We start from the raw sequence: 19720 nt of genomic DNA, 5'->3' as shown, positions 1-19720 counted from the left end.
TTTAATTCTTTTCATATGTCATGACAATGACATTTCTAAAGAGATCGATAGACGTGCAGCTTACCGGGGCATGCTAATTCCTCACGTTGGCTCAACGTCGTTATTTTCCACTAAATATAGGATTATTAAATTCTTTTAGTAACTTTTATAAAGGTATGCAACAATTTAAATAACATGTTAACTGATATAGTGTTTGAACTATTGTTTGTTATCTTGCAACACTGCCTGCCCTCTGACTGTTGTTTGTTTTGTTTGTTTGTTTAACGCCGCACTCATCAATATTCCAGCAATATGACGGCGGTCTGTAAATAATCGAGTCTGGACCAGACAATCCAGTGATTGACGTTATAAGCATCGATCCACGAAATTGGGATACGATGACATGCATCAACCAAGTCAGTGCCGCCCGATTCCGTTACACCATGCATAGTCGTCTTTTACGGCAAGCATAGGTTGCTGAAAACCTATTCTACCCCGAATCTTTATGTATGTGTTCTTCTCACGGCTAGAAGAAAGTAATAAAGTTCAGTTCAGTTCACTGAGAAGAGACGCTACTCTAAATTGACAGCTTTTCCTAACGGGCGCTGTGTTTTCGAAATATTCGAGGTGAGGTGAGGTGAAATTGGGTTTTACGTCGCGTCCAAGTGTATTACACTTATATAGCGACGTGCATGCGTGCGTGTGTGGCTGCTTGTACTAGTCCGGACTGATGCCGATTTATAGTGCTAGCCCACTAAGATATAATGTCGCAGTTTAACATGAATACCCCACTCAGACACAGTATACTGACTCCGACCCGACCAGTCCTCGTTTTAGCCTCTTAATGCCGAGCGCCAGACAGGGTAACAACAAGTACCATCTTTTTACGTCTTTTGGTATGACGCGGCCGGGGATGGAACCCCGGACCTTCCGCTATCTGGGCGGACGCTCTACCTCGAGACCACGGAGGCGGTCACGTTATATTCGAAGACCCAAGCTCAGTCATAGTTTTCTATGTACTGTTACATAGAATAAAGCATATGTCCGCGAATATAGCATAAAGTGCTTTTGTTTCAAACAATACCCCAGAAAAAACGACAATCGTCACGCGGTGGTTTGTTTGTTGTTTAACGCCGCACTCATCAGTAATATTTCAGCTATATATGACGGCGGTCTGTAAATAATCGAGTTTGGTTCACTAATCGACATCATGACCATCGATGTAAACAATTGGGATACGATGACATGCATCAACCAAGTCAGTCTCATTTAAAATCAGATCTTAGTTCTCGCTACCGCTTAGCTTACGACAAGCATCGGACAGTAGAATTGACGGAAAAGGTTTATTGCTGGATTTTGGTGCCTTGGCACCTATACATTAAAATAAAAAATAGTTTACCAAAATCGGACATGGGGAACCATCCGAAAAAAGGTCAAATCCAAGTGACAGGGCTGGCTAGCGTAACGTAGCATTCAAAGAAATTCAAGTTTGTCAGCATCTTATAGTTGGTTGTCCATCAAAGTTCTGACAGTGGGAGGCCACCGGACAGTGAGCGACAACATGAATGGCTAGATCCTACCTAAATTTACTGACTGTGGTATTTTAAAATGAATATTGCTTGTTTTTTCCCCGCGAATGATGGAAAATTAAAAAATAAAACCCAATAGGCCAACTCTGGGTCGGAGAGCGGTGACAGCTGTCGATCAAACTGAACTACCCTACGTTCAAAAAGCAAAAGGTTTAAGAACGTTACGAGCGTTTTGACAATTGGACGGACTGTTTTCTCGTAGCGTCTTGCGTCGATTCGTGCCTTCCCACGAGGTGACGCGCAGAGGGACAAGGATGGCGTCAGGGACGAAGCAACGCGGTACTCGTGTAGGGAATGCCACCTTTTGTTTGATAGCATGTTGGCCAGAACAAGACACGCATATAAGAATGTATATGCACAAACTATTGACTGAAAGATGGAAGTATCATGACTTGTGTGTGAATTCACAGTTCTACCTTGTTTTTGGGTTGGTTTGTTGTTTTACGCCGCACTGAGCAATATTCCAGCTATATGACGGCGGTCTGTAAATAATCAAGTCTGGACCAGACAATCCAGTGATTAATATCATGAGCATCGATCCACGCAATTGGGATCGATGACATGCATCAACCAAGTCAGCGAGCCTGACCACCCGATCCCGTTAGTCGCCTTTTACGACAAGCATAGTCGCCCTTTACGACAAGCATAGTCGCCTTTTAACCTTGTTTGTGATGGTACTGTGGCACGGTAGAAGTAAGGTTTGACACGTTATATAGCGCGCGGTTATAATTGTCATTTAAATGTTGAAAGGAAGGGTGAGTGAGTGAGTTGGGTTCAACACCGCCTTTAACAGTATTACAGTTATATTGCGGCGTGTCAGCTTAATGTGGGAGGAAAGCCCGAAGTGATGCAGGTCTCAGACGTTTACCACTTCGGTGAAACCCACGAGCACGGGTATGGTGCTGACAAACCTAGAAACATAATCGGGGCGAATCGGGATTCGAACCCACAATCATGGTTTCTGGCACGTCCGAAGGGACGCAACTCTGCACAGCGAATCGCGGCGCCTTAGACGACTGGGCCACCCGAAGGAAGTCACACAATAGAGAAACAACACCCCTTCGCACTAGTATACATGTCGGAGACTATGTGTGGGTGGTGATTTCGTAGGCAACCCCCAACCTCCATTTCGTGAAACGTTTGCGTAAAACATAGCGTTTATAAAGCGAAACGTTTTTTCAAGGACGTTACGGCAAAACAAGACATTCATTAAGCGAAAAAATCGCTTTTCAGAAACGCTACAACACGTTTTAGTCTTTTGAACAGAAGGTTGAACGAGGCTTTCTAAAACTCTAAGCATTCCATGCGAATGATAAATAATGACATGCGGACTCCTACTGATCGATGTATGGAGTTTAACCACTGTCAGTAACATCGTGAGTTTTCGATCACCAAACAGTGGACATAGAATCTTTTTTTTTGCTTTTTGAGACGGATTGATGAAATAGTCACTTGCAATTATTTGTATCTACTTAGCAATTATTAACTATTTCGGGAACGTAAGGTTAACACTACTTAAAGGGTACGTATTGAATGAAGTATAAATACTACTAATTAGTACTAATTTGGGTACGCAATGGTTATGAAATGTCGGGTTTAGGAATAAATATTTGCAGAGCTGTTTCGACTCCTCATACTATCTAAGACATTCCATATTTTATATTTTTCCCAACTTTATTATGATTGTTAATGTAAGAAAATCTAAACATATCCCGATATAATAATGTAGAAAATATGAATATCAGTATATTTAAATATTAAGTAATCAAAGATTCTAATCAGATCCCCAAACTTTTAAACACTTCATCTTTTATTGGTAGGTCAGTTCATAATCATATTCCACAGTCATGCTTCTCCGGGAATGTAGTGATTTTGTACCCAAATTATTTTTGCGTTTGTTTCTCAGATGTTCATTGATTTTAGTATCCCAAAGTTACTTTAATATCACTTTCCTATCAAAACACGTCGTGAAGACCCCGGTTAGAATAGGTGTTCAGCAACCCATGCTTGTCGTAAAACGCGACTAACGAGATCGGGTGGTCAGGCTAGCTGACTTTGTTGATGCACGTCATCGTATCCCAAACTCACTCACTCTTTTTGGCCCAATATATAGTCACTACTAAAAAGGCTCCTCAGCCACTCATCCCAAGATAAATATGTTCTGTCTTGTCATGTAACATTTGTTTGTTTGTTTGTTGTTTAACGCAACGCTCAGAAATATTTCATCTATTTGACGGCGGTCTGTAAATAATAGAGTCTGGACCAAACAATCCAGTGATTGACATCATGAGCATCGATCCACGCGATTGGGATCGATGACATGCATCAACAAAGTCTGCGAGCCTGACCACCCGATCTTGTTAGTCGCCTCTTACCACAAGCATAGTCGCCTTTTACGGCAAGCATGGGTTGCTGAAGACCTATTGTACCCCGGATCTTCACGGGTCTCATAGGGCATGGGATGCATAGATTATTTTGCTGGTCTAAAGCATGCCCTCAATGCTGAAGTAATAGACAATGCCAAGAAAAGGTGAAATGTCTCACATCTTTATGTGGGGCTAACTGTCTGATGGTTTTTATTTTGAAAATCCTTGGGAATATCAAGTATCTATTAATTGTGTTATAGTGCAAACCATTTCAATACTTTTATTTAAAATTGTGCAAACCATTTCAATACTTATTTAACATTTCATTTATCTAAATACCTAACTGTTTCAATATGTTTCCAAGTGCACCGAAATTCTATGCCCTTTGTTTAATATATTCAGCAAACATTCGGCGTATCCCCTCTTATCATAAGCCCCTCCGGGGACCCTTTATCTCCAGGGCTATCTATAAATTTCAATTAACACCTCCTAACGTCGCCGGATCTTACGTCTATACATACACGTGGGACAATGACCTTGCCACACGTTACGTAATACCTCGCTCTACAAAACCCGACTGACATGGTCAGTCAGGGAGAGAGACAGCCTGGAGACAGCCACTCGTGTAAGTGACAGAACGGTTCTCCCACCCGGGAACATTGGCCACTCGGTCCCGGTGTGCGTTCTGTCACGTTCTTATCAACATGTACCTTTTCGACTTATTCCAAACCATCAACAATAAACATGGCTGCTGTCGTCTTAAACTTCACCCCTGAGTTTTGTCATCCATCACCACCCTGAGCTACCATCCGAGGGCCGAAACTAACGCCCTTGGACAGATGATGGAGAATTATCCGGGTAGCGTGAGTTTGCTGTGACTCACGCACGATCCCCCTACCCTAACTCGCAGCAAAGCAAATGGTAGTTCAGAGGTGATGGGAGACAAAAGCAGCGTCAAACCAGCCGCCATCTTGACGGGAAAGCGAAGAAGAAAACAGACAGCAGCCCAGTCATCCCGATTGTCAGTAACAGACAGCAGCCAAGCCAACCCGATTGTCAGCAACGAACAGCAGCCCAGCCTACCCGAACGTCAGCAACAACGACATCCATACAATATTCATGTAACCATGCTACGAACACTCAAGATCAAGTCGACCCACGTCTAGATTCTTTAGCAAGTACCAACCGATATATGTGCGTGTGACAATATAATTGAACTTTCGTTCCAACTCTCAACGTGTATTGTGCTCAAACGTATTCTATTATAATGTAATCAAGTCATTATTGTTTCGTTGTCTTAAAATTTTGTCATGTTTTTCTCTATAATGAGTATGTATTGCAATCTATGTATTTGTTATCAGAGGTACATCCTGATCAGATTAAGTTTTTGAAATCGGCTAGGCTCTTACTCTTTTCTACGCTTATACGCATTTAGTGCAGATCCACGATATCTGCGGGTTCCGAGTCGTCCCATACAAATCAGACTCCCGGTTTCAAGTATTTTTCTTTTAATTTGTGGCCCTATAACCATTACTATAGACAATAGCTTTCAAAAAGTTTTCCAATACCCTACAATTTCCTGCTTATATCCTCATTTATTCCTTTTTGGGTATGTAAGCACTGAAATTATTTGTACTCTTTATGAAAACTGATAAAATCGATGTAGTAGCAGCGATTGTAGAAGTATAATAAGTTAGGGAGCCTCGTTGCTTACCAAGCTTATTCAGTGGAGATTGTTTATACAGTCTATATCCTACTTCTTCGTTTTGCCAACGTGATTTTGTGCTTAATTATGATACCGGCGAAAATTATGTATATTCGTGCGATCAACCGTAAATGGTCTCTGGCACACAAAATACGATTCGTTCAAATATCTTCAAGACAATTTCACATGATTGAATTTTTCATTACATTCCAGTTTAGACTTTTGAAGTTGGTTAGGTTTTGCATACACATTCTACTTTTTAGCGCAGATCACACTTCACATCTGCTAGCCTTGTCGAGTCTAGGCTCACAATATAAGACTCCCAATTTCAAAGATCTTACTGTTATCATGAAAATATTACTTTCAAATGCAAACGACAACGCTTTACGCACATTATGTTTTTGTCCTTACGTCATCAGTATACTTTACTTCAACAATGTTTATTGTCTGTTTCAATGTGATAACTGTGATCTAGCAGTCTGGTATTCCGACTGCAAGGGCGACCGCGGGCAGGATGTGCCGCTCGGTGGAAACTCTTCCAGTGTTCTTTGTGTATGAGCCGGAATCTCCGCTCACCTGTATTTTGTATTTTGTGTGTACGAGCCGGCACCTCCGCTCAACTTGTTAATGTTGTGTATAGTTGTTTCACCGATATTGACAATGTTGTTATTCACTTATTTAATTTTACACGCCTGTATATCTTATCTAATGTCATTTCATTCATCTCAGTCAAGTGAAGTGCATGAAGCAACCACTTGTCAACCTGTCGATGTCATTTGCATTGATCTGTACTTGTACTTGTACTCCATATTGTCATTATTTTACAAAAAGCTTTTGAGGACAAAAGCTCCACGACGTTCAGGGGTATTGTTATAGTGCAAACCATTTCAATACTTTTACTTAAATAGTGCAAACCATTTCAATACTTTTATTTAACATTTCATTTATCTAAATACCTAACTGTTTCAATATGTTTCCAAGTGCACCGAAATTCTATGCCCTTTGTCTGTTTAATATATTCAGCAAACATTCGGCGTTCCCCTCTTATCATAAGCCCCTCCGGGCAGGACCCTTAATCTCCAGCGCTATCTATAAATTTCAATTAACACCTCCTAACGTCGCCGGATCTTACGTCTATGCATACACGTGGGACAATGACCTTGCCACACGTTACGTAATACCTCGCTCTACAAAACCCGACTGACATGGTCAGTCAGGGAGACAGCCTAGAGAGACAGCCTAGAGAGACAGCCTAGAGAAGAGCCAGAAGGTAAGTGACAGAGCGAGTCTCCACCCGGGAACATTGGCCACTCGGTCCCGGTGTGCGTTCTGTCACGTTCTTATCAACATGTACCTTTTCGACTCATTTCAACCTGCATCAATAAATATGGCTGCTGTCGTCTAAACTTCATCCCTGAGTTTTGTCATCCATCATCACCCTGAGCTACCATCCGAGGGCCGAAACTAACGCCCTTGGACAATTGTATTGAAACAAGTGTGAACAATGTACACATAGTCTTGAAACCTGTTTGGAAAAATAAAGAATAATATTAAACCTTTTCACGGGCCGGTCGCCCACGTGTGACGTCACGTCAACAATACAACCATAGTATGTTGGCGCATCGACGAATCGATACCAAACTGCAACATTAACAGCTCGGACCATTCCTGGGTTGAGACCAATTAGTGGCAGTACCGTACGTACAACATACGGCCCCGACGCCCATCTAAGGCATCTGAGGTTCAGAAGACAAAACTGTGACATTATAATGTTGAAAGGGTGAGTCCAGGTTTCATCGGGACAGCTCAGATTGCCCCGTAAGGTCCCAGAACATCCCTCAAGCCTGCATTTTTTCCCCAGTCATCTGGTGTCTTCAAACGCCGCCGACCCGTGAAGATCCGGGGTAGAACAGGTCTTCAGCAACCCATGCTTGCTGTAAAAGGCGACTATGCTTGTGGTAAAAGGCGACTAACGGGATCGGGTGGTCAGGCTCGCTGACTTGGTTGATGCATGTCAGCGATCCTAATTGCGTGGATCGATGCGCATGATATTAGTGATGCAGTGTCTGGTCCAGACTCGATTATTTACAGACCGCCGTCAAAAAGCTGGAATATTGCTGAGTGCGGCGTTAAACAACAAACAAAATCAAACGCCGCCGCCGTTTTGCCTGCGTCTGTAGAGGACCAATTTGACTAGCCGGACCAATTTTTCTAATCAATATTAAAAAATCTCGCAACGTTTTCATAAATATTATTTTATTATATATAATGATAAACAGCGACTAAAATACGCTATCTGAGAGTCTCTGATTTAACAAGCCGACAGCATGCTGAAAGCGAAGTGACCAATCCATAATGGCGGATATCGTAGCCCGAACATTAAAATGTTGCATTGGTAAACGGAAACGAAATTGACATTGAATAAATCATGCAAGTGCCTTTTCTGTACAGGCAGTTACAAATCCTGTGTTTGCTTTCAGATTCGAAGTTTGAAAGTAAACATATGAGGTCATTCTTCCAGAAACATTCATGTAAAGTTTGTGTGTCTTTTTATAAACTTTGTTTCCAAACAAAGTAGATTGTATTAAATGAAGATATGTCAAACTTTTCTTCTTTTTCTCTTATGCTATTTGTTGCTTCTAATATGATATTTATTGCCATTTTTTTAACATATATTTTGTAAGAAAAATAATAATAATGTCATGAGATATTTTAGCACAAGTATAAAGTGGGAATGGGACTGTACTGCATCGAAAGCGAATTATTCCTATATGAGTTAACACTATTTGTATTGTAACAATCATTATATTTTCGCGATTTTCGAAAATCCACGTAGGTGAAAGAGTTGTTATATGTGTAACCTCTGCCGTAAGTCTAAAAAGTAAAATGTTTCTGGGGCATCAACGCGTCAGTCCTTAATTCTTATCGATGTCTTAAACAAAATAACTTAATTGTATTTTTATACTGTCACCCAAATCCAGTTAAATGATGAAAATATATTTGAAAAAATCATAAGAAAAAAAACGCAAGTCTGTCCAGTGGAGGGCAGTGGATATATATCTTCTGTGTTGTTTCAACATATTTATATTTAAATTGGGCACAACTTATTTCAACTTGGGTATATAACTTTCATTAAGAATATTTACACGAAACATAAATACACTGTTAGGAAATGTTCATAAATTAAGGAGTGTAAACACAAGGACGGGGAAGTACAAATGGAGATTATTGATAGATATTTTTGGAAATTCAATCTCTTTTGAAAATATATTTGTATAGGTGTTACCTACACAGACATTTATTATTAGTTCAAATCTATGTACAATTTGTGTTACTGACGCAAACAATGACCTCGTCGTCCAGTGGACATTCCTTTTGAAGTTATCTCATGACAGACCTCGCAGACAATTTTACATGTCGTATTTTTGTTTTGATTTTATTATATATTGTATGTTCTTATTTCACGTGGTTTGTTTGTTTATTACTCTTCAGTTTAGTGAGGGGGCGGGAAAAAAAACTTGGCTTACCCGTACCCATGTTTCAATAACCCTTACTCAGTGGCCCTTGCCTTGAAAAAGCTTACCCGTACCCAATAGAAATTGATATTATTAATACTAATATTCAACACAAAGACATAGTTTTATCTAACATCGACATGACCCTCAAGAGTTTCTTGACCCAATATGCTTAAACAAAAGCGGGAAGTTCACTTAATTGATTAAGCCAATTTGTAAAACACTCATTGTTGACATTTACTATCAAAATAATGAGATTTTTTATAAAACGCTAAACTTTTGATAATCTGAAAACTGCCATGTTTAGTTAACTGAATGAAAAGCATGTTAATAACTGAATAAGCCAATCGCTACCGATAGGTAGTTTGTAATAACAATGGCTAGCTTCAAGGCAGTCGGAATTACTGAAAACAACATCCGATATATTTCACAAACTGGTCTCTTGGACGAAAGTTAGCATAAATATGATGTTGTCTACGTCAGGTCGATGTCATTCACCGAGACTGAAGTATAAATTTGTATGAATTGAATGAAATTGAATGAATATGTGCATCAAACACTTTTTTGTATGTTTTCCTTTGTCTCTTCTGGTTAAAACAATCCTGTTTCTCCGCCACTTTGTTTTCTAATAACAAACACGTCTATAGGGTACGGGTCAGCCAAATGTATAGGTACGGATCAGCCAATTTTAGGTACGGCTTAACCGAATTTGGGGACGGGTCAGCCAGTTTTAGGTACGGGTCGGCCAATTTGAGTACGGGTCAGCCAAATGTAGGTATGGGTAAGCCAAAATCTCAGGTATGGGTTATGGGTTGTTGAAAGTACGGGTTGACTAGTCCCCTTCTCCAATATGTACATCGCTTCACATTTTTTAAGATGAAGAAAATAAAATATATGTTTTTTAATATTACACGCATTGCTAAATTTTTATGAAGTCCCCGTCTAAACAGTAACAGACAAAGGGTCACGTAAATATATATGTGGTGACTTTATCATTGTAATTTTTATGTAATATGCAAAGTTAGCGATGTTTTCTTCTTTCTGAACAGGGCTCCATCCTGTTTCAAGTATGTGTTTTGGTAATCCTGTAACTATGCGTGCAACTTCAAACGGACTGTATATATTTACTGCGAGTGTGCGTTAAGTTTTCTCATAGAACATAGGTATATCGTGTTTGAAGTAGATTTTATCACTTTCTTGATAAGAGAATACCATTTACCGCCAGAAGTAATGACACAAGTTTTGTTTTTCGGTCTTAGATTTTGACATAAATAATATGGCTCACATAGAAATTACAGTTTCATCGTAGATATACAACATATAAGGAATCTAACAATAACACGGGGATTCAGCCAATTTGGTCCAAATTTAGTGTTGGAATATATCAGTTTATGGGACTTTAGCCAATTTGGTCCAGTTTCATAACTGTGGAAAAATCTTCAAAATTCAGTCAAAATTTGAAAATTCATTTTGGGATGTTGCCATTACGTCTGGTTATGTGTATATAGGCAAGGTATACATATAAAAGAAGAGAAAAATATATTCTTGGAAATCATCAGTTTATGGGACTTTAGCCAATTTGGTCCAATTTCACTACTGTGAAAAAGTCTTCAAAATTTAGTCCAAATTTAAAAATTCATTCTGGGATGTTGCCATTAAGTCTGGTTATGTGTATTTAGGCAAGGTATACATATAAAAGAAGAGAAAAATATATTCTTGGAAATCATCAGTTTATGGGACTTTAGCCAATTTGGTCCAATTTCAGTACTGTGAAAAAGTCTTCAAAATTTAGTCCAAATTTAAAAATTCATTCTGGGATGTTGCCATTAAGTCTGGTTATGTGTATTTAGGCAAGGTATACATATAAAAGAAGAGAAAATTATATTCTTGGAAATCATCAGTTTATGGGACTTTAGCCAATTTGGTCCAATTTCAGTACTGTGAAAAAACCTGTAAAATTCAGTCCAAATTTGAAAAAGCAATCTGGGATGTTGCCATTAAGTCTGGTTATGTGTATTTAGGCAAGGTATACATATAAAAGAAGAGAAAATTATATTCTTGGAAATCATCTGTTTATGGAACTTTAGCCAATTTGGTCCAATTTCACTACTGTGAAAAAGTCTTCAAAATTTAGTCCAAATTTAAAATTTCATTCTGGGATGTTGCCATTAAGTCTGGTTATGTGTATTTAGGCAAGGTATACATATAAAAGAAGAGAAAATTATATTCTTGGAAATCATCAGTTTATGGGACTTTAGCCAATTTCGTCCAATTTCAGTACTGTGAAAAAGTCTTCAAAATTTAGTCCAAATTTAAAAATTCATTCTGGGATGTTGCCATTAAGTCTGGTTATGTGTATTTAGGCAAGGTATAAATATAAAAGAAGAGAAAAATATATTCTTGGAAATCATCTGTTTATGGGACTTTAGCCAATTTGGTCCAATTTCACTACTGTGAAAAAACTTGTAAAATTCAGTCAAAATTTGAAAATTCATTCTGGGATGTTGCCGTTTAGTCTGGTTATGTGTATTTAGGCAAGGTATACATATAAAAGAAGAGAAAAATATATTCTTGGAAATCGTCAGTTTATGGGACTTTAGCCAATTTGGTCCAATTTCACTACTGTGAAAAAACTTCAAAATTTAGTCCAAATTTAAAAATTCATTCTGGGATGTTGCCATTAAGTCTGGTTATGTGTATTTAGGCAAGGTATACATATAAAAGAAGAGAAAATTATATTCTTGGAAATCATCAGTTTATGGGACTTTAGCCAATTTGGTCCAATTTCAGTACTGTGAAAAAACCTGTAAAATTCAGTCCAAATTTAAAAATTCATTCTGGGATGTTGCCATTTAGTCTGGTTATGTGTATTTAGGCAAGGTATACATATAAAAGAAGAGAAAATTATATTCTTGGAAATCATCAGTTTATGGGACTTTAGCCAATTTCGTCCAATTTCAGTACTGTGAAAAAGTCTTCAAAATTTAGTCCAAATTTAAAAATTCATTCTGGGATGTTGCCATTAAGTCTGGTTATGTGTATTTAGGCAAGGTATACATATAAAAGAAGAGAAAATTATATTCTTGGAAATCATCAGTTTATGGGACTTTAGCCAATTTGGTCCAATTTCAGTACTGTGAAAAAACCTGTAAAATTCAGTCCAAATTTGAAAATGCAATCTGGGATGTTGCCATTAACTGGTTATGTGTATTTAGGCAAGGTATACATATAAAAGAAGAGAAAATTATATTCTTGGAAATCATCTGTTTATGGAACTTTAGCCAATTTGGTCCAATTTCACTACTGTGAAAAAGTCTTCAAAATTTAGTCCAAATTTAAAAATTCATTCTGGGATGTTGCCATTAAGTCTGGTTATGTGTATTTAGGCAAGGTATAAATATAAAAGAAGAGAAAAATATATTCTTGGAAATCATCTGTTTATGGGACTTTAGCCAATTTGGTCCAATTTCACTACTGTGAAAAAACTTGTAAAATTCAGTCAAAATTTGAAAATTCATTCTGGGATGTTGCCGTTTAGTCTGGTTATGTGTATTTAGGCAAGGTATACATATACAAGAAGAGAAAAATATATTCTTGGAAATCATCAGTTTATAGGACTTTAGCCAATTTGGTCCAATTTCACTACTGTGAAAAAACCTGTAAAATTCAGTCCAAATTTGAAAATGCAATCTGGGATGTTGCCATTAAGTCTGGTTATGTGTATTTAGGCAAGGTATACATATAAAAGAAGAGAAAAATATATTCTTGGAAATCATCTGTTTATGGGACTTTAGCCAATTTGGTCCAATTTCAATACTGTGAAAAAATCTGTAAAATTCAGTCAAAATGTGAAATTTCATTTTATGATGGAGGAGTTGAATTTTTCAATGTATTTTAAGGGAAGAAACAAATAGAAAAAAGAATAAAAATATAATATCCTTTGAAATCACCTCATTATTGGACTTTAGCCAATTTGGTCCAGTTTCAGTAATTTGGAAAGAAAAAAATCTTAACTCGGTCAAAATTTGAAACTTTATCTGTGATGTTGACTTAAGTTGATTATGTGTATTTCAGCATAGAACATACGAAAAAGTAAAATCCTTTGAGATCATCAATTTTAGTATTTAAGCCAATGTGTTCCATATTTCAATTGGAGGTGGAGGGGAATGGGTTGGTTAGCTGTGGTTGGTGAGCCTGCCTTCAGCCGCTTGTTTCATCAGGGCGCTCACTGAAGATCCAGAGTTTGATTCCCATCAGCAGCAGTGGTGAAATTAGGATGCAATGCTACATTGCGAATGCATGCTGCATAACACCCTCTGTCAGCCAGATACCGGCATTGTCCTCCAGGTCTTACTACATCACTTAAATACCATGGTGGTGTTGGTTCTCCTACATTAAATCTGGACGTCGTGAGATCAGTGAAATATTCTGGAAAGCCACATTCAAACCCAACTCACTCACTCCCTCACTTTATTTTCAATAATTTGGAAAAATCTTATGAAATAATATCCTTTGAAATAATCAAATCAGGTAATTTTGAGAAGTCACAGAAAGTGAGTTAAAATTTGAAACTTCTTGCACATGTGCTCTTTAACCCATCAGGCAATAAACCTACATGTATTCATGCCACACTGCTTTGCATATATGTATGTGGACATCCAACCTGATGTGTGAGACTTACAATAGATTATCTTTCTATGTCATTTAAGAAACAAAGACAATTTCAATTATAACTTTTATTACTTCACAAGAAATATCAACAGAAGAGTCCTTCACATACCAGTAAGCACTCATTACAATCCTTACTCAATCCTCACTTTCATTCATACACTAACTCTGTAACAAAAAATCTGACTTAAAATATACATTGAAGAAGAGTTCTATTTCGCCTAATGAAACCATCAATACATTTCATGTACATAATACATGCTCAAACAAAAGTAGATGAGGTACAAATTCTTCCACGTGATTGTGTTTATAATTCACATTTAATTGTGGCAGAACATGTTACAAAAAGGGTAGTTGGAGACCCATGCAGAAAACTAAATGTGGAAATGTTTTTGGCCTTTGTTAAATACAGAAGACAAATACATGAACAAACATTCACAACCATTCATTCACTCACACATGAACACTATTGTTGCATCATAAAGAATTCATTGATCTTTAAATATTGTGTATTACTATTGTATTCTCAAACAATTCTACCTTATTTTTATTCGTATAATATAATTAAAATAACAGAAAAATATTATCTGTTTTGACCCAGTAGAAGAAAATGATACCAAGTGAATAAATTCATGACAACTCTGTAAAATAGATCACAAGCAAACAATCTAATCATTAACTAACTTCAAAGGACATACATGTAACAAAGTCAACTTTACACAGAATAAACCCATATAGTATAAATATGTTCAGGCCAATGTGATGTCCAATATCAGTTAATGGCAATGTACATTGAAGCCCCTGTAGTCAAGAAAATACCTCTACGTGACAATCATGTTTTGGTAAATTGATTCATTAAAACCAGATACAATGTTTTCAAGTTCTATAGACTTTGATATGGACACCAACCTGCAAAAACATGTTACAATCTGAGCGCAAGAACTATATATGCAAGATTTGATGTTGAACTTCCAGTGTGTTTGTTTTACTAACATTTACTAACTTTTTTAAGAACAGGTTTACTCAATTGTAAGTATTAATCAATGATTACATCAGCCAAATTTATTGGTAATAACCAGAAAATGGTTACTGCTATGCTTTTCAAATGAACAAGCTGATGATCATATGATGATCAAATGACACCTTTTAGGAAATTTACATCTAAATATATTTTAGCAAACTTTATTTTGACATTCAATGTAGACTGCTAATGTTATTAAACAAACACTGATAACAAGAGTCATGAGAATATGACAAATCCCCCTGCAGCCTCACAATATATCACCAATCTCATAAATAAGAATAAAAAATAAAAAGTTATAAAAAATTGTCTATATTCAAACATATCCAAAGTCACATCAACAATATCTGACTGATCATTTTCCAATTTGTTTTGAAGATATCATTAATATTCTTTCTTCTTTTAAAGAAATTCAACTCAACTGAATGTAACTCCAACTTTATTCCAGAAAAAGTAACAACTTGAAACTTTAAAACATTGTTCAGTAGCAAAAGACAATTGTCCACTATCTGATTAATCATTCTGCATGTTTAACGAAAACATGTCTCATAATTCTTAAATTTTAATCTTGAACAACACCCCACTCCATCTAAACCCAAGTTTACTGCTTTAATGATACACATGCCTTTTCTTTATGATCAGGTTAGTTACAAGGAGAACCGTTAAGATCTGTTTCTATAGTATACACCTATTCTTTTTTCGATTATTGATTCACCAAAACATGCTACATCAAATAGTTTGGAAATTCATAAACATGGATAAGTTTAACACACACAATGATCTGCACTAACAGGGTTTTACTATATTCAACTGAAATATACATCAATGGGAGGAGACTGAGGCATGTTCTATACACATATGCATGATATGTGAATGATTTGTTTGTTTGTTGTTTAAAGCCACACTCAGCAATATTCCAGCTATATGATGGCGGTCTGTAAAATAATCAAGTCTGGACCAGACAATCCAGTGATTGACATCATGAGCATCGATCTACGCATTGGGGATCAATGACATGTATCAACCAAGTCAGCGAGCCTGACCACCCGATCCTGTTAGTCGCCTTTTACGACAAGCATAGTCGCCTTTTACGGCAAGTATGGGTTGCTGAAGACTTATTCTACCCTGGAATCTTCACGGGTCCATATGTGAATGAAAGAAAGGTACAGAGAACAAACAAACCACATCAAGGCATCAATGAGTTGGCTGCATTCATTAAAACAGTAACCCTTTCAAAGAAGCATCATAATTATGCAATTAAAGCTCTTTTGAATGCAATTCTGTCCTTTGACACTCTGGGTTGATTGAAGAGTAGGTTCTCCCTGTCAGTTTCTCAGCAAGGAATATGATTACTTCCTTAATGGCCACATACAGAATGCAGTGCCATGCAGCCCTGTAATAAATTAGAGCATATTTATAACCAGACTCAATTTTAAGAATAAAATAAATATCTCCAGTTCCAGTTTCATAAATGTAAGTTGTAACTGGAATAATTGGAAATAATTTACTTGCCAAAAATTCAAAGAATGAGTTTTTTACAATTACAATGAATATATTTATTTTCAGTAGCTTCACTAGTTACATTGTAAGTGATTATTACTTTACAAGACTATTATCTCATTCTTTGGTGTCTCCATTTTCACAATACTAAATGTTTTTTCCAATGTGGGATATATTCTAACAAAATATGACTGAATTTCTGTTCCTTTTCACCAAATTGGTTCTTTTCTGTTTAGCATTCATTCCAGTGAGTGTTTAATAATAATGTATCTAACAACATTGTACCTATAACTATGTACCAGAAATCAAGCGAACAAACCTGTACACATAATACATACTATTATATTTCTGGAACATGTCTGCTTCAGATAATACAACCTAAAATTGTCAATAATGAAATGTAACAGACATGTTTGTTTTCCTAACTGAAGGAGACAAACACGTATAGAGGATATTTGACTTTTCCTGTCGAATACAGTGTTTATCTCGTCGAGTGAAGTTGACTAGTTTGTATTTTCATGAGTGGCGTAGCCGCAAGTGTAAAAATTAAACTTTTCAACTTCACGAGATGACATAAACACGGTATTCGACAGGAAAAGTCAAATGTTCTATTTATTCTATTCTTCCTTATTGCTGAATTTTATGAAAACCGGACCGATGACTCGCAAATTCAGTACATTCACTGTGTCAGTCGTCTTGTTGCCTGGTGATACACATTAAGTCATCACATTGTTTACTTTTTGATTTTGATATCTAACTCAGCGTAGATGCAGGTTTTATTTTAACCGATAAATGCAGTATTTCACCGATAGAAATAGAATAATAAATTGTATTTTCTGTGCTTACTGTGTGTACTCCATTGGAAGTTCCCTGAGATTCGCATCAACATCCGGCACAGTAAAGATCTGAGTCACTGACTTAGTGTAAGGGCGATTGAAAGGAATCAAAGGTGGTCAGTGACATTAATGTGAAATTTAGACCATGAGCAATTTTCAATGTATCAATTTCATCTGTATGTCTAATCAAATGATAAGCTTCTTCTGTGAATATGCTTTAGATGTAAACTCTTCCTAATCACATTTAACTACTGCTCTGTTCTCATTCAATTTGGTAAACACGGGTAAATATATGCTCAAAACAACATGCATAAAACTGTGAATTTACACTGATTTTAAATTTGTGCCATTGGGAACTTTAGAAAAGAATCTACACTATTCACCATTATTCTTACCGTTTATCTCTCACTAGACGGCGTGTCAAGGACTGCCCCAGCCACTGAAGAATGTGCCCATACATCTGAAATTTGTTTTGCCAAGTATAAAGTACAATTCACTGAGCAACTGATATCATCAACTATTTGCCATTTTTTCCCCCAAACATTTTACTTTAATCTTCATGAACACTTATATTTTACCTATATGCAGAAAAGTGTATGTCAGAAACAAAAGAACATGTACATTGTGTTTATTGCATAAGATGATAATTACTATCACAACATAAGAATTGTTACAGTCATGGGATTGAAACTTTTTCAACAATGAAATTTTGGAAATTTTCTCTACTAAATTGTGGACTGAGGACTTAATTGTGAACATTATCATTCTCATACTTTAATGAAATTTAGCTGTACATATGAATTCATTTTCTTACTTCAGCAGACACAAAATCTGACCCAAATCCAGCCTTGACTTCATGGTAGGGATACTTGGTAACAAACCAGTTGTGTCTCTCACCACGTCCTTGTCCCCACTGTAAAGACAAAAGTGCCTCAAGAATGCCACATTCATTTTATATTGACTGTTGTGTGATGTTGGTGTATATGTGACTGTTAACTTTCAATGTGATATACAGGAATATCAACAACAGTGTTATATGAAAGGAAAGGATACATACATTGAATTGGTTTATTTTGGCTAGATGTGATGTGCATGTTTCGGACTTCAGATCATTCTCCATGGCCATGTACTTAATAGAGTATATTACCTGAACTTACCCTGTAAAAGGCTCTTAATGTAACTACAAACTTCTGGTTTCCGTGAAGAAAGTCAAACAGTCAATTCATTAGACAGTTTCCGCTTTAACAGTTTCAATTTCAACAAGCATATAGTCGACGAAGTCATCTATATTCCCTGCCAACCTTAACATGTAATGGTCCGAAACCAGGTAAACTAACCCAACATTTCTTTAAGCCCAAGTTCAAAGAGCTGCCATGAAAACCTTAAAATAAAACGTTCTAAAATTGTTGAATAGCAAAAGGCACCAGTTCAGCATGTGTTTGATTCAAAATACTAAATGGTTTAGCAGTTATTTTCTGGAAATGAACCCTACCCTCATAGAACCTAAGTCCAACTTGTTGCCATAAAAATCTTTAAAAAATAAAACATTCAAAAATTTCTAAATATTAAAAGGCACCATTTCAGAATGTGCCTGGTAGACATGCTAAGTTTTTGTTAGAAAGTATTGAACGTTTTTTCAGTTACACTCCGCGAACCAACCCCACCCTCATATTAATGCTAAGTCCAACTTGTTGCCATGGAAACTAAAAAAAATCAAAATTTATAAAGTCCTAAAACTAAAACAACAACTATTCCCTCAGCCTGTCCATGATAGCAAAGACAAGGTACTGCAGGGTAGGAAACAGGGGGATCTGAGTTGAACTCATTAAGAAAGTCTAGCTGGCAGCTGAGTGTAGTTGGGAATTCTGGATAGTGTTATGACAAATCAAACATAATTAATGTCAGAGATATGTATAATTAAGTTTAAGCATAAGATGTAGTCTGGCTGCAGAAACCATAACTCTGTGATGTTGCACCCTATAATTACTACCCCAATATGTGCAGCTGGTATACAGATTCCGCAGCTAGATGTTCTACGGTTTCCGCAGCTAGTTGTACTATGGTTTCCACAGCTAGATGTACTATGGTTTCCGTAGCTAGATGTACTACGGTTTCCGCAGCTAGATGTACTATGTTTTTTGCAGCTAGATTTACTATGTTTTTTTGCAGCTAGATGTACTATGGTTTCCCCAGCTAGATGTACTATGGTTTCTGCTGATACATGTGTATTAATCATGGTAATATCTCACCTTGTTTTCAAAGAAATCAGCTGTGACTCGAAGGGAACCTGAATAGTAAATTAAAGTAATTTTAGTATTAACATGATTAATCCGTATTGAAGTGACAATCAGTGGTGAAAGTGGGAGTGTGGACGCTCCCAAAGTAGAATTTCTTTTAATCATTCCCACACCAACACTGAGTTTGGAACCATGATAAAAACCATTGAAACAGAGAGAAAAATGGTTGAACTTTGATATAAGAGAATGCTTGGTTACTTGAAAATTGTCTTTGAAGCTGGCCAATTTTGGCCTTTAGGCTAAT

General features: G+C 36.8%; 1 long non-coding RNA gene across 1 annotated transcript; it reads right to left on the bottom strand.

The window, feature by feature from the left end:
• Window positions 1-15908: 15908 nt before the first annotated feature.
• On the bottom strand, window positions 15909-18367 carry LOC124120815. The gene is made up of 4 exons (XR_006858903.2): window positions 18337-18367; window positions 17994-18092; window positions 17575-17639; window positions 15909-16236 (listed from the first exon to the last, which is right to left on the bottom strand). It is a non-coding gene; the product is annotated as an uncharacterized LOC124120815 (long non-coding RNA).
• Between the last annotated feature and the right edge of the window lie 1353 nt (window positions 18368-19720).

The sequence above is a fragment of the Haliotis rufescens genome, unplaced genomic scaffold (genome assembly GCF_023055435.1).
Source record: "Haliotis rufescens isolate VD_foot unplaced genomic scaffold, xgHalRufe1.0.p SCAF_18, whole genome shotgun sequence".
Taxonomy (NCBI): domain Eukaryota; kingdom Metazoa; phylum Mollusca; class Gastropoda; order Lepetellida; family Haliotidae; genus Haliotis; species Haliotis rufescens.
Note: the sequence above shows the minus strand (reverse complement) of the source record. Positions and strands in the feature narration are given on the sequence as shown.